General features: G+C 32.9%; 1 pseudogene; it reads left to right on the top strand.

Annotated features, from left to right (window-relative positions):
• Positions 1-983: 983 nt before the first annotated feature.
• On the top strand, positions 984-1,078 carry LOC129526512 (uncharacterized; annotated as a pseudogene).
• The last annotated feature ends 8,576 nt before the right edge of the window (positions 1,079-9,654 follow it).

The raw sequence follows: 9,654 nt of genomic DNA, 5'->3' as shown, positions 1-9,654 counted from the left end.
TACATTCTACATTTTATAACTAAAGAACTCCAGAAAAATAAATGTAATACCTTTGCTGGAAAAGATTAACTTTACAATGCCTTCCTAATGACCTTACTTTTTTTTTTTGAAAAGTGTTTTCTGGTATACAAAAATAATATTCTGAAATATCTCTCTGATATTTGATTGCCGGATTTAACCTACATGCCTCTGAACCTTGATTTTTCAGACATGCAAACTGCTTAACAAGTTCCAATGCATTAATCAATGCACCATTGCATAACTTAGAGTAAGAAAAGTTGGTAGATATTTCAGCAATGCCATAAAATATGCTTCCATTTAACACTTTGAGACAACCAATACACTATTTATATTATTGAGACAAAACAAACCTAACATCACAGAAAAATATTTATTTTAATAGAATGGTATTTAAGTAGATAGTTTTTTTGTTGTGTTTTTGTTTGTTTGTTTGTTTGTTTATGAGATGGAGTCTCCCTCTGTCGCCCAGGTTGGAGTTCAGTGGCCCAGTCTTGGCTCACTCTAACCTCCCCTTCCCAAGTTCAAGCAGTTCTCCCTGCCTCAGCCTCCTGAGTAGCTGAAATTACAGGCATGCACCACCACACCTGTTTAATTTTTGTGTTTTTAGTAAAGATGGGATGTCATTATGTTGGCCAGGCTCGCCTGGAACTCCTGACCTCAGGTGATCTGCCCACCTTGGCCTCCCAAAGTGTAAGTAGATAGTCTAAATGATTATGGGTTTCAATAGGTTTTATTAATTTGTTTTAGTTAACATACAAGAGCATTACAAAACCACATTATTTTATTTTAATTTTTATCAATAAACTTCATTATATTAAAGGCCATATTGCCCACTGAATATGATTTTGATATGCACAACTTCTATAATTTACAACTTACTGTATATGGTCTAATATAAATTACATTTAGCTATCTTGAATAAAAGATACAAATCCCCAAAAACTTAATATATAAAATAATTTCTACAATCAATTAAGCCACATGGGGCCTGGTGTGCAAGGGCTGCAAACAGCAGCATCCTAGGTAGTGTACAGCAGCCTGTTCCTTGTGTACAACAGCCTTTGCCATTGGACATTTATGTCTTGGATCTAGTACTTTCCCTAGTCTAGGTTTAAGACCAGATGTAGTATGCCTTTGGAAAGCCTCAGGACCCAGAGGTCAGAGTTCACATTGGCCATGTTCATCCATACCAAGCTGCAAACCCTGGAGCATGTGACTGAGGCCTTATTTAGGGCCAAATTCAAGTTCAGTGAATGCCCAAAAAGCCACATCTCAAAGAAGTGCGATTTTACAAAGTTTAATGCATATACATTTTAAGACTTGGTGGCTGGGAAACAACTCATCCTGGATGGCTGTGGGGCCAAATATAGCCCTGGAATCATGGGCCCCTGGACAAGCAGCTAGCCCTGCATTAGAAAAGAGCTGCCCCCTCTTTACGCACGCCCACCAGTGAATTCTATTTCCTTGTACATCTAATAAATCTATCTATCTATCTATCTATCTATCTATCTATCTATCTATCTATCTATCATCTATCTATCTAAATAATTCAATAACATGCAGTAGATTAAAAAAATAAACACAACTTGATGTCTAACTACTGTGGATATATTTTGTCAGTTATTAACATTCCCCTATCAGGTTAATATCAAGTCAACAAAAATTTGGAGTTCTCTTGACTCTTTCCCCAATGTGTAAATTAGTAATATGTCAATATTCAGACAGGCAAATAAACTAAGCTCCCTTCGATGAAAACGATATGCAGTAATGCTTCCCTACTGAGAATCATCTTAGTTTGTGAAATCATAATCTGGAATGGCTATATCTGCAAAATACATTAAAAGAAAGAAAATATGAAAAACATAATCTACAATACTTTTATGTATATCTAATCATTTTATATTTCTTTTTTATTATACTACCTGAAATACATACATAAAGGATAAAGAGTTTCAACAAATCTCAAAAAGGAAACCTAATTATGTAAAATAATCTGACTGATTTTGTTTGCTCACCAAATTGAAATTGAAAAGAAAAAATACAGCACTCTATAAAAAAATGATTTCAAAATATAATTATTGTCTCCCTTTGAAAATATAAATGTTTACATAATGGTGAAATAGAGAACATAAACATTCACAAATATTACATATCCATTCAACATTTTCAGGTATTATTTTGTTTTGTTCAAACCTCCCCTTCTGTCATTTTTCTCTCCTTTCTTTATCTGTAGCATAACTGAGCTGCTTTCCAAACATCTATAGTTATACCAGACATAGCATTTTCCAACATCAAACATGGTTTTTCTTAAACACCAGCTCCAAATATTAATTCCCAGGGAAAATGACATTTTCCATATATGAGAAATATTGGAACCAATACAACAAAACTCATTAACATTTATAACATTTGAAAATAATTTCACAAAAGTTTTATTTAAAAAAATTATATTGTAAATTTACGTAAGAAATTCTCTATCCATTATATGACTTGTATAACATCCACAGTATACTAAGAAAATATTTTTAAAATATAGGATAAGGTGTCTAAATAATAAATTTTTAAGACTGCTTAGAGCCACTATTAAAAATCTGAGAATAAGGCATGAATATTTTTTGATCTTTAGAGATTATATATCAGCATGCCGGCATTGGCTTTTATTACAGAATCAGCATTTTAATCTTCATTCACTCTCATCAATTCACTATAGAAAGCAGCTTAAAAAAAAAGACCATCACTTGTAGAAAACAGTTAGTATTTCGATGGTTTACCTGGAAGTTTACCGGGCATAAATTTATAAAATACATTTATGGATGGAAATAAACTGTTTTACTAAACAATATTACAGAATTCTGAATAGATGCTGATTAAGCAGCAAATCAACAAAACTGTTTATTTACCAGTTTGGTGGCTATTATGCTAATTAGATCATCTGTTTAAAATGTGTCCATATGGACAATTTTTCTGTAAATGTTTTCTTTATCTCCACATTGTGTGGTAGTATTTTCATAGAACCAAGTAGAAATTAACTTAAAAATTAGTTATTTAAAGATGACAATAGAAGGTTTTGAACTTTGAGTTCCAAAAGGCAAGCAAATATTTCTGAAATAAAATATATTATATATATTTCATTTCTAATTTAATTTACATATAAAATATTTTTAAAATTCATATGAATTTGAGATATTTTCACATTGGACTGTTTTTGTACCTCATTTTGCTTGGTCACACTAAAGTGAGGTTCATCATCTTGTGGCACCAAAGGAAAACTAGTGTGATTATAAGGAAATTATTATAGTTAGACAGCTGTGCATTAATTTCATCATTAAGGACCATACATGTATACAGATATAAATACTTTTCTTAATACATTACTTGCAACATATGCACAATTATGTAACAATTATGGTGAACTAAGTCTCCTAGAAATTTCCAAAATAATTTTTTTGCCTTTTTTTAACCTCTAAATCCATATAAATCAAGGGAAAATATTCTTGCACATATGTATATTTAAACATGAACCTAGCCAAAAGTAAGAGAAATTTAAAAAAGTATAACATACCAAAATGTGGAAATTTCTGTGTTTAGGGAAAAATCTATCCCATTAAGAGCTTGCATTAGAAAAGAAAAATTACCTTGAAATTATGATGAAAGCTTCCAACTTGTTATTATAAAAATGAGAACAAATTAATTCTGAAGCAATCAGAAAGAAGAAAATAATAAAGGTTAATGAAGAAATAAACAACATTAAACGGAGAAAAATTATATAGCTAAGTAAATTAAACTAAATTTAGATCTTTGAAGGGATCAATAAAATTGTTAAATCTCTGGCCAGACTAAGGAGAAAATAATAGGAAATAAATAATTGACAAATTTTAAGAATGATAGAAGTGGCTGGGGGTGGTGGCTCATGCCTGTAATCCCAGCACTTTGGGAGGCCGAGGCAGGCGGATCGTTTGAGGTCAGGAATTCCAGACCAGCCTGGCCAACATAGTGAAACCCTGTCTCTACTAAAAATACAAAAATTAGCCGAGCGTGATGGCGCATGCCTGTATTCCCAGCTACTCGGGAGGCTGAGGCACAAGAATTGCTTGAAGCTGAGAGGTGGAATTTGCAGTGAGTAGAGATCAGGCCACTGCACTCAAGCCCGGGCGACAGAACGGGACTCTGTCTCAAAACAAATAAACAAAAAAAAAAGTATGATAGAAGTAACATTTCCATTGTCCTACAACAGTTTAAGGATAACTAAATGAATACCATGATGAAATTTACAAATGTAAATTAGTTAATTTAGATTAAGTGTATAAATCCCTCAAAAGATACAAACTACTAAGGCAAGCTCAAAAAGAAAGCAATAACATGAACATCCCTATATATATGTTTTAAATTTATTAATACCCACCTAGATAAATGAACTGACAAATTTTACTAATATTTAAGGAGATATAATTTATACTTTACACAAAAGTTTAAGAAATAAAAAAGAGGAAACACTTTTCAACATGTTTTATGAGTCTACCATTATCCCCATACCAAAACCATAAAAAAGACATCACAAGAAAATGTCCTGTAGACAAATATGTATTTAGATGATGAATTTAGATTTCAAAAACTTCAGCAAAATATTATCCAATTAAATCCTCTCATGTCTGTGTGTGTATGTGTGTGCATGCACGTGTGTTTGTAAAATATATCATTACTAATTGGCGTTTATCTTGGGAGTTCAAGATGGTTTCCATATTCAATCAACCCATCAATGTGGACTATGGTCACTTGAAAAGACCAGCAAATCCTCTACACAAAAGGCCACTAGAAATTCATTAAAACAGCCTTCCATCACTCTCTAAATTGACCAAAGCATTCAACTACCTGAGAAATATTTATGTTTGGAAAGCTATTGAAATGCAATTAAAAATATCAGGAAACCTGTTTTTACCTTTTGTCCTAATCTTGCTAAATCCTTCTTAATTTTATGAGACACTGCTTCTCCTTCCACTGTTCTTTTACTTTCTCCTTCCCCTTTGTTTTTGCCTCACCCTTCCTCTCCCTTTTCTACATTCCTTCTCTCTCCTAAATGCTGTATAAATTTCTACATATATAATCATATTATTTACAAATAGGAACAGTTTTACTTATTTCTTTCCAGTCTGCATTTATTTTATTCTTCCTTTTTTTCCTTACACACTGGATAGAACTCTAAGTATTATGTTGAAAAAGAGTGATAAAAGCAAACATCTTTGCTTTATTCCTGAGCATACATGTGGAAAACATTCAGTGTTTCACAGCTAAATATGATGGATTTTTTGTATGCTCTTTATCAAGATGAAGGAATTTTCTGCTATTTCTGGTTTACTGAATTTTTATCACAAGTAACTGTTGAATAGTGTCTTTTTCCCCTGCATTTATTGAAATGATCATGCATTTTCCTATTTTAGAATATTAATATGATGAACTATATTATTAGATTTTTTAAAATATTGCAACTGTCTTGCATTTCTGGAATAAACATGGCTTGGTCATGTGTCACTTTTTACATAGTGTGGTATTCAAGTTGTTGAGGATTTTGCATCTAGGGTATATTTGTAGATTTGCATCTAGGTTATGTTGGTCTAAAGTTTTGTTTGTTTGTTTGTTTTCCTTTTCTTTTCTTATCATCTTTGTCTTCTTCTGTTTAAGTGTCAAGTTTGCTTCATAAAATGAATTGAGAAGCATTTCTTCCTCTTCTGTTTCTCGAAAATTGTAGAGAACTCTTGTTTTTTGTTGTTGTTTGTTTGTTGTTTTGTTTTTTCTTATTTTTATCCTCATACTGAGAACCAAACAGTCTGGAGTGTAAAACATGGTTCCTCCTTCCAGTTAAATCTAGTATACAATGACAACAACCCTGTTGGGTTAAGCATTGGCCTACAAACAGAAAAAAACCTTCAGGGAGATAGATGCTGATCTAGGCATTGTGAGAAAAGCTGAATTCATTTTTAATCATGAATGGCTTTTAAGGAAAGAAGATTTATTAACTAAAATAAATAGATTAGAGGGAATTCTCATCTATGAGAGAGGAAGGGATGGGATTCAACCTGGAAAAAATGATGAAGTTTTAGTGAACTTGGTAAGGTAACTCAACAATTAATGATGGATAATGCTAGGACCCAACACTGGTAATGAGCTTGTATTATGACTCAATAGCATCACTTTATCACTTTAACACAGATGGAGGCCTAAATAACCATAGGGCTATGGTTCTTCTTAGATGCAGAAGGACACATTTATATAATCTTAGGGACCCCATCTCTGAGGTCACTCATAATTTATATTAATTCATTGTTATTGCCATTGTCCCAAGAATAGATAAGGATAAGACATCCTGTAGTACAGGTAGCAGAGATATTAACTATTCTTATTCTTGTGTCTTGTGTATAGGAAGGAAGTGTATCCTGGTGTATCACAGCATATAGTAGAGACCATTGTCAATTAGGGCCTGTGAACTGAGACAGGGTGACTGGCTAAGTCCACAACCCATTAGAAACCCAGAAATAATCAAATCATGGTGAGTAGTAATAACACTTATTTATAATACTATACGGTATAAAAACAAGAACCAATTACGTTGAGTAGCTGTAACAAATAGCTCCATCATTCTTAATAACTTTTTCTGTAATAAAACTGAATTGTAACATGATCATACTGCAATATGACATTACACTAGCATTGTTGGTAAGATTCAACTAGCTTATGTAGAGAAGTTATATAATGCTTATATTGATAATCAAATGTATTAAGATATTGAGTTAAAGCCTCTTCAGAATGTAATCTGGGTGAATAATAAATGGCCTGAGAAAACAGAATTTAGCTAACCATTATCTAATTTCAATGCTAAATGGTTCTGCACAGATTTATCAAAAAGTAAAAATAAAAGCAGATTGAGAGGAGGAATCAGTAATTTCGTTTGTACAAAATATTAAAGTGTATGTAATGGCCTTGTAGGATGCATTAGTAATTTTTAAAAATCAATCTTTACCCTACACTGTGTCCATAAAATGCTAGGCATATTCATGTTAATATTACTGTTGTTACTGTCATATAAATGCCATATTCAATGTAGATGCTCAGAAAAATATGATTGTTTTGCTACAGGAGAGATTAGACCAGGGACAATAAATATGGATTAGGCAAGAATGTGTTAACTCAGCAGGCCAGGGTTTCTTCAACCCTGCACATTCAAAGGTAAGGTTTGTTTTTAGGACTAGCTAGCCTCTGAGTTCTGGAAATAGTCTTACCGTGAAGAGTGTTTTTGTATATCTGAGGCCTTGGGTTTGTGGTGAATGACTGACTTTATATGCCTGAGGCCCTGAGCCATGCTGTATTTATTTGAACCATGTGGTATCAATTTAACCAGATACGTTTATTCTAAGATATGATTTATGCTGAATTCCTGGTTTTGTTCTAGAGGGATCATGGAAAGGAAACTGAATTTGCCGAGTTTTGCACGTGGGCATTGCATGCCTATGTGATTAACCACCAATAAAAACCTGGGACATCAATGAATAAATAAGCTGCTCTAATTGCCAAGAATTCACATGTGGTTGTATGCAGCATTACTGGGAGATTGAAGTGTATCTGCATGTGATTCTGCTGTGATGGACACTTGTAAGTTTGTGCCTGGAGTCTCCTGGACTTTGCCCTGAGAATCTTTTTCCTTTGTTGATATGACTCTGCATCCTTTTGTTTTAATAAACTGTAAACATGAGTATAATTGCTTCTCTGAGTTCTGAGAGTTTTTTAAATAAATAATCAAAGCTGAAGAGCAATGGAGACCCCCACCAAAACATCTTCACACATTTCAATTTTGTATTGAAGTAAATTTTATTTTCTTTTTTATACCTCCCATATATATTCTATTGTTCTCATTATTATTTATTTTATCCCAAATCTTTTATCTGTGATCATTTTCCTTTGTTTGAAATTTGTCTTTTGAGATTTCTTTGGAAGGTGCTTTTGGATGATAAATTTTCTGTTATTCTTTGTCTAAAATGTCATTATTTTGACTCATTTATAAAAGGAGTCTTTGTGTTTTATAAACCTCTAATGTATAGAAGTGTGTCTAAACTCATTGAGGATATTTTCCAAATTTTTTCCTACTTTTTATTGCTGTTGAAAAGAAGTCAGTGTTGGTATTTTGACATTTAAGTTATGTGTCATTTTGTTGTGGTAGTTCTGAAGATCTTCCCTCTGTTTTATATTCTCCTTCACCTTTCATAAATGTACTTTATATTTATTTGGTAATAAATTTTGAATATATACTATGCTATAAAGATAATCTAGGCCCTTTGGTTACATCTTGTAAATAAAATCAACAAAATCTGTTTTGAGATTATATTGTAAATATAAGATACCCAAAGTAAATAGGATGTGTACCATATGTTTGAAGGTGGTAAATACGATGAGAAAAATAGATCAGGTCAGGAAGAATGAAGATGATTGAAGGTACAGGTTATGATAAAAACTTAGGTGTGCTGAGGAATGAATTCATCTTATGTATCTTGAGTGTAATGTCTTATTTCTCCTGAATCTGATAATTTGATGTCTTTTATTAGGGATGTCAGTAAATCTCACTAATGAATATATATTAGACTCCAGTTTAATATATGATAGTCATTTTCATTCTGTCTTTCATATCACTGAATCCTTTCTCTTTATTGTTCATTTTTATACATCTCTTAAGAGTCACAGTGAATTTAACTATGTTTTACGTTATGTGGTTATTCTCACTTTAGCTATCTCTAATATATTATGAATGTGTCAGTTGTGTGTTTACTATTGTTTGAATTAAACTTTTAAATCATTCATTTTAATTCTTACTTAATTCAAACTTGTTTGTTATACATTCTTGTAATTCCAGTATCTGGAGTTTTTCTTCATGTGATTCTTTTATCTCCCTGTTTTCCTCCTATATTCTTTTCATGCACCATCTTTCTCTGTGTGTTTTGCTTTGTTTTACTGTCAATTCCTAACTAATGGAAGTATATTTATGCAAATAATTTTAGGATAGAATTGAAATAGGGTTCCCAAAAGGATTATATAAATTTGTTTGTACCAAGGGCCCAGGGTTATAAACAGAATGAGATCGCTTTAAATTTCTGTCTTGAGGATTTTCAAGTTACACAGGTCATATTAGTGAGAACCCCAGAAAAGGGCATTCTTTTTTTTTTATATATTTCACTTTACGTCCTGGAATACATGTGCAGAGCGTACAGGTTTGTTACATAGGTATACATGTGCCATGGTTGTTTGCTGCACCTATCAACCCATCATCTAGGTTTTAAGCCCCACATGCAGGTATTTGTCTTAATGCTCTCCCTCCCCTTGCCCTCCACCCCCAACAGGTCCCGTTGTGTAATGTTCCTCTCCCTGTGTCCATGTGCAGAACCTGCAGTTTTGTTACATAGGTATACATGTGCCATGGTGGTTTGCTTCACCCTTCAACTCATCACCTACATTAGGTATTTCTCCTAATGTTATCCTTCCCCTAGGCCCCCACCCCCTACAGCCCCTCCCTGATGATCCCCTCCCTGTGACCATGTGTTCTCATTGTTCAACTCCCACTTATGAAAACATGTGGTGTTGGGTTTTCCTGTGTTA

The sequence above is a fragment of the Gorilla gorilla genome, chromosome 12 (genome assembly GCF_029281585.2).
Source record: "Gorilla gorilla gorilla isolate KB3781 chromosome 12, NHGRI_mGorGor1-v2.1_pri, whole genome shotgun sequence".
NCBI lineage: Eukaryota > Metazoa > Chordata > Mammalia > Primates > Hominidae > Gorilla > Gorilla gorilla.
The sequence above is the reverse complement of the archived record's forward strand: the minus strand, read 5'-3'. Positions and strand labels throughout refer to the sequence as shown.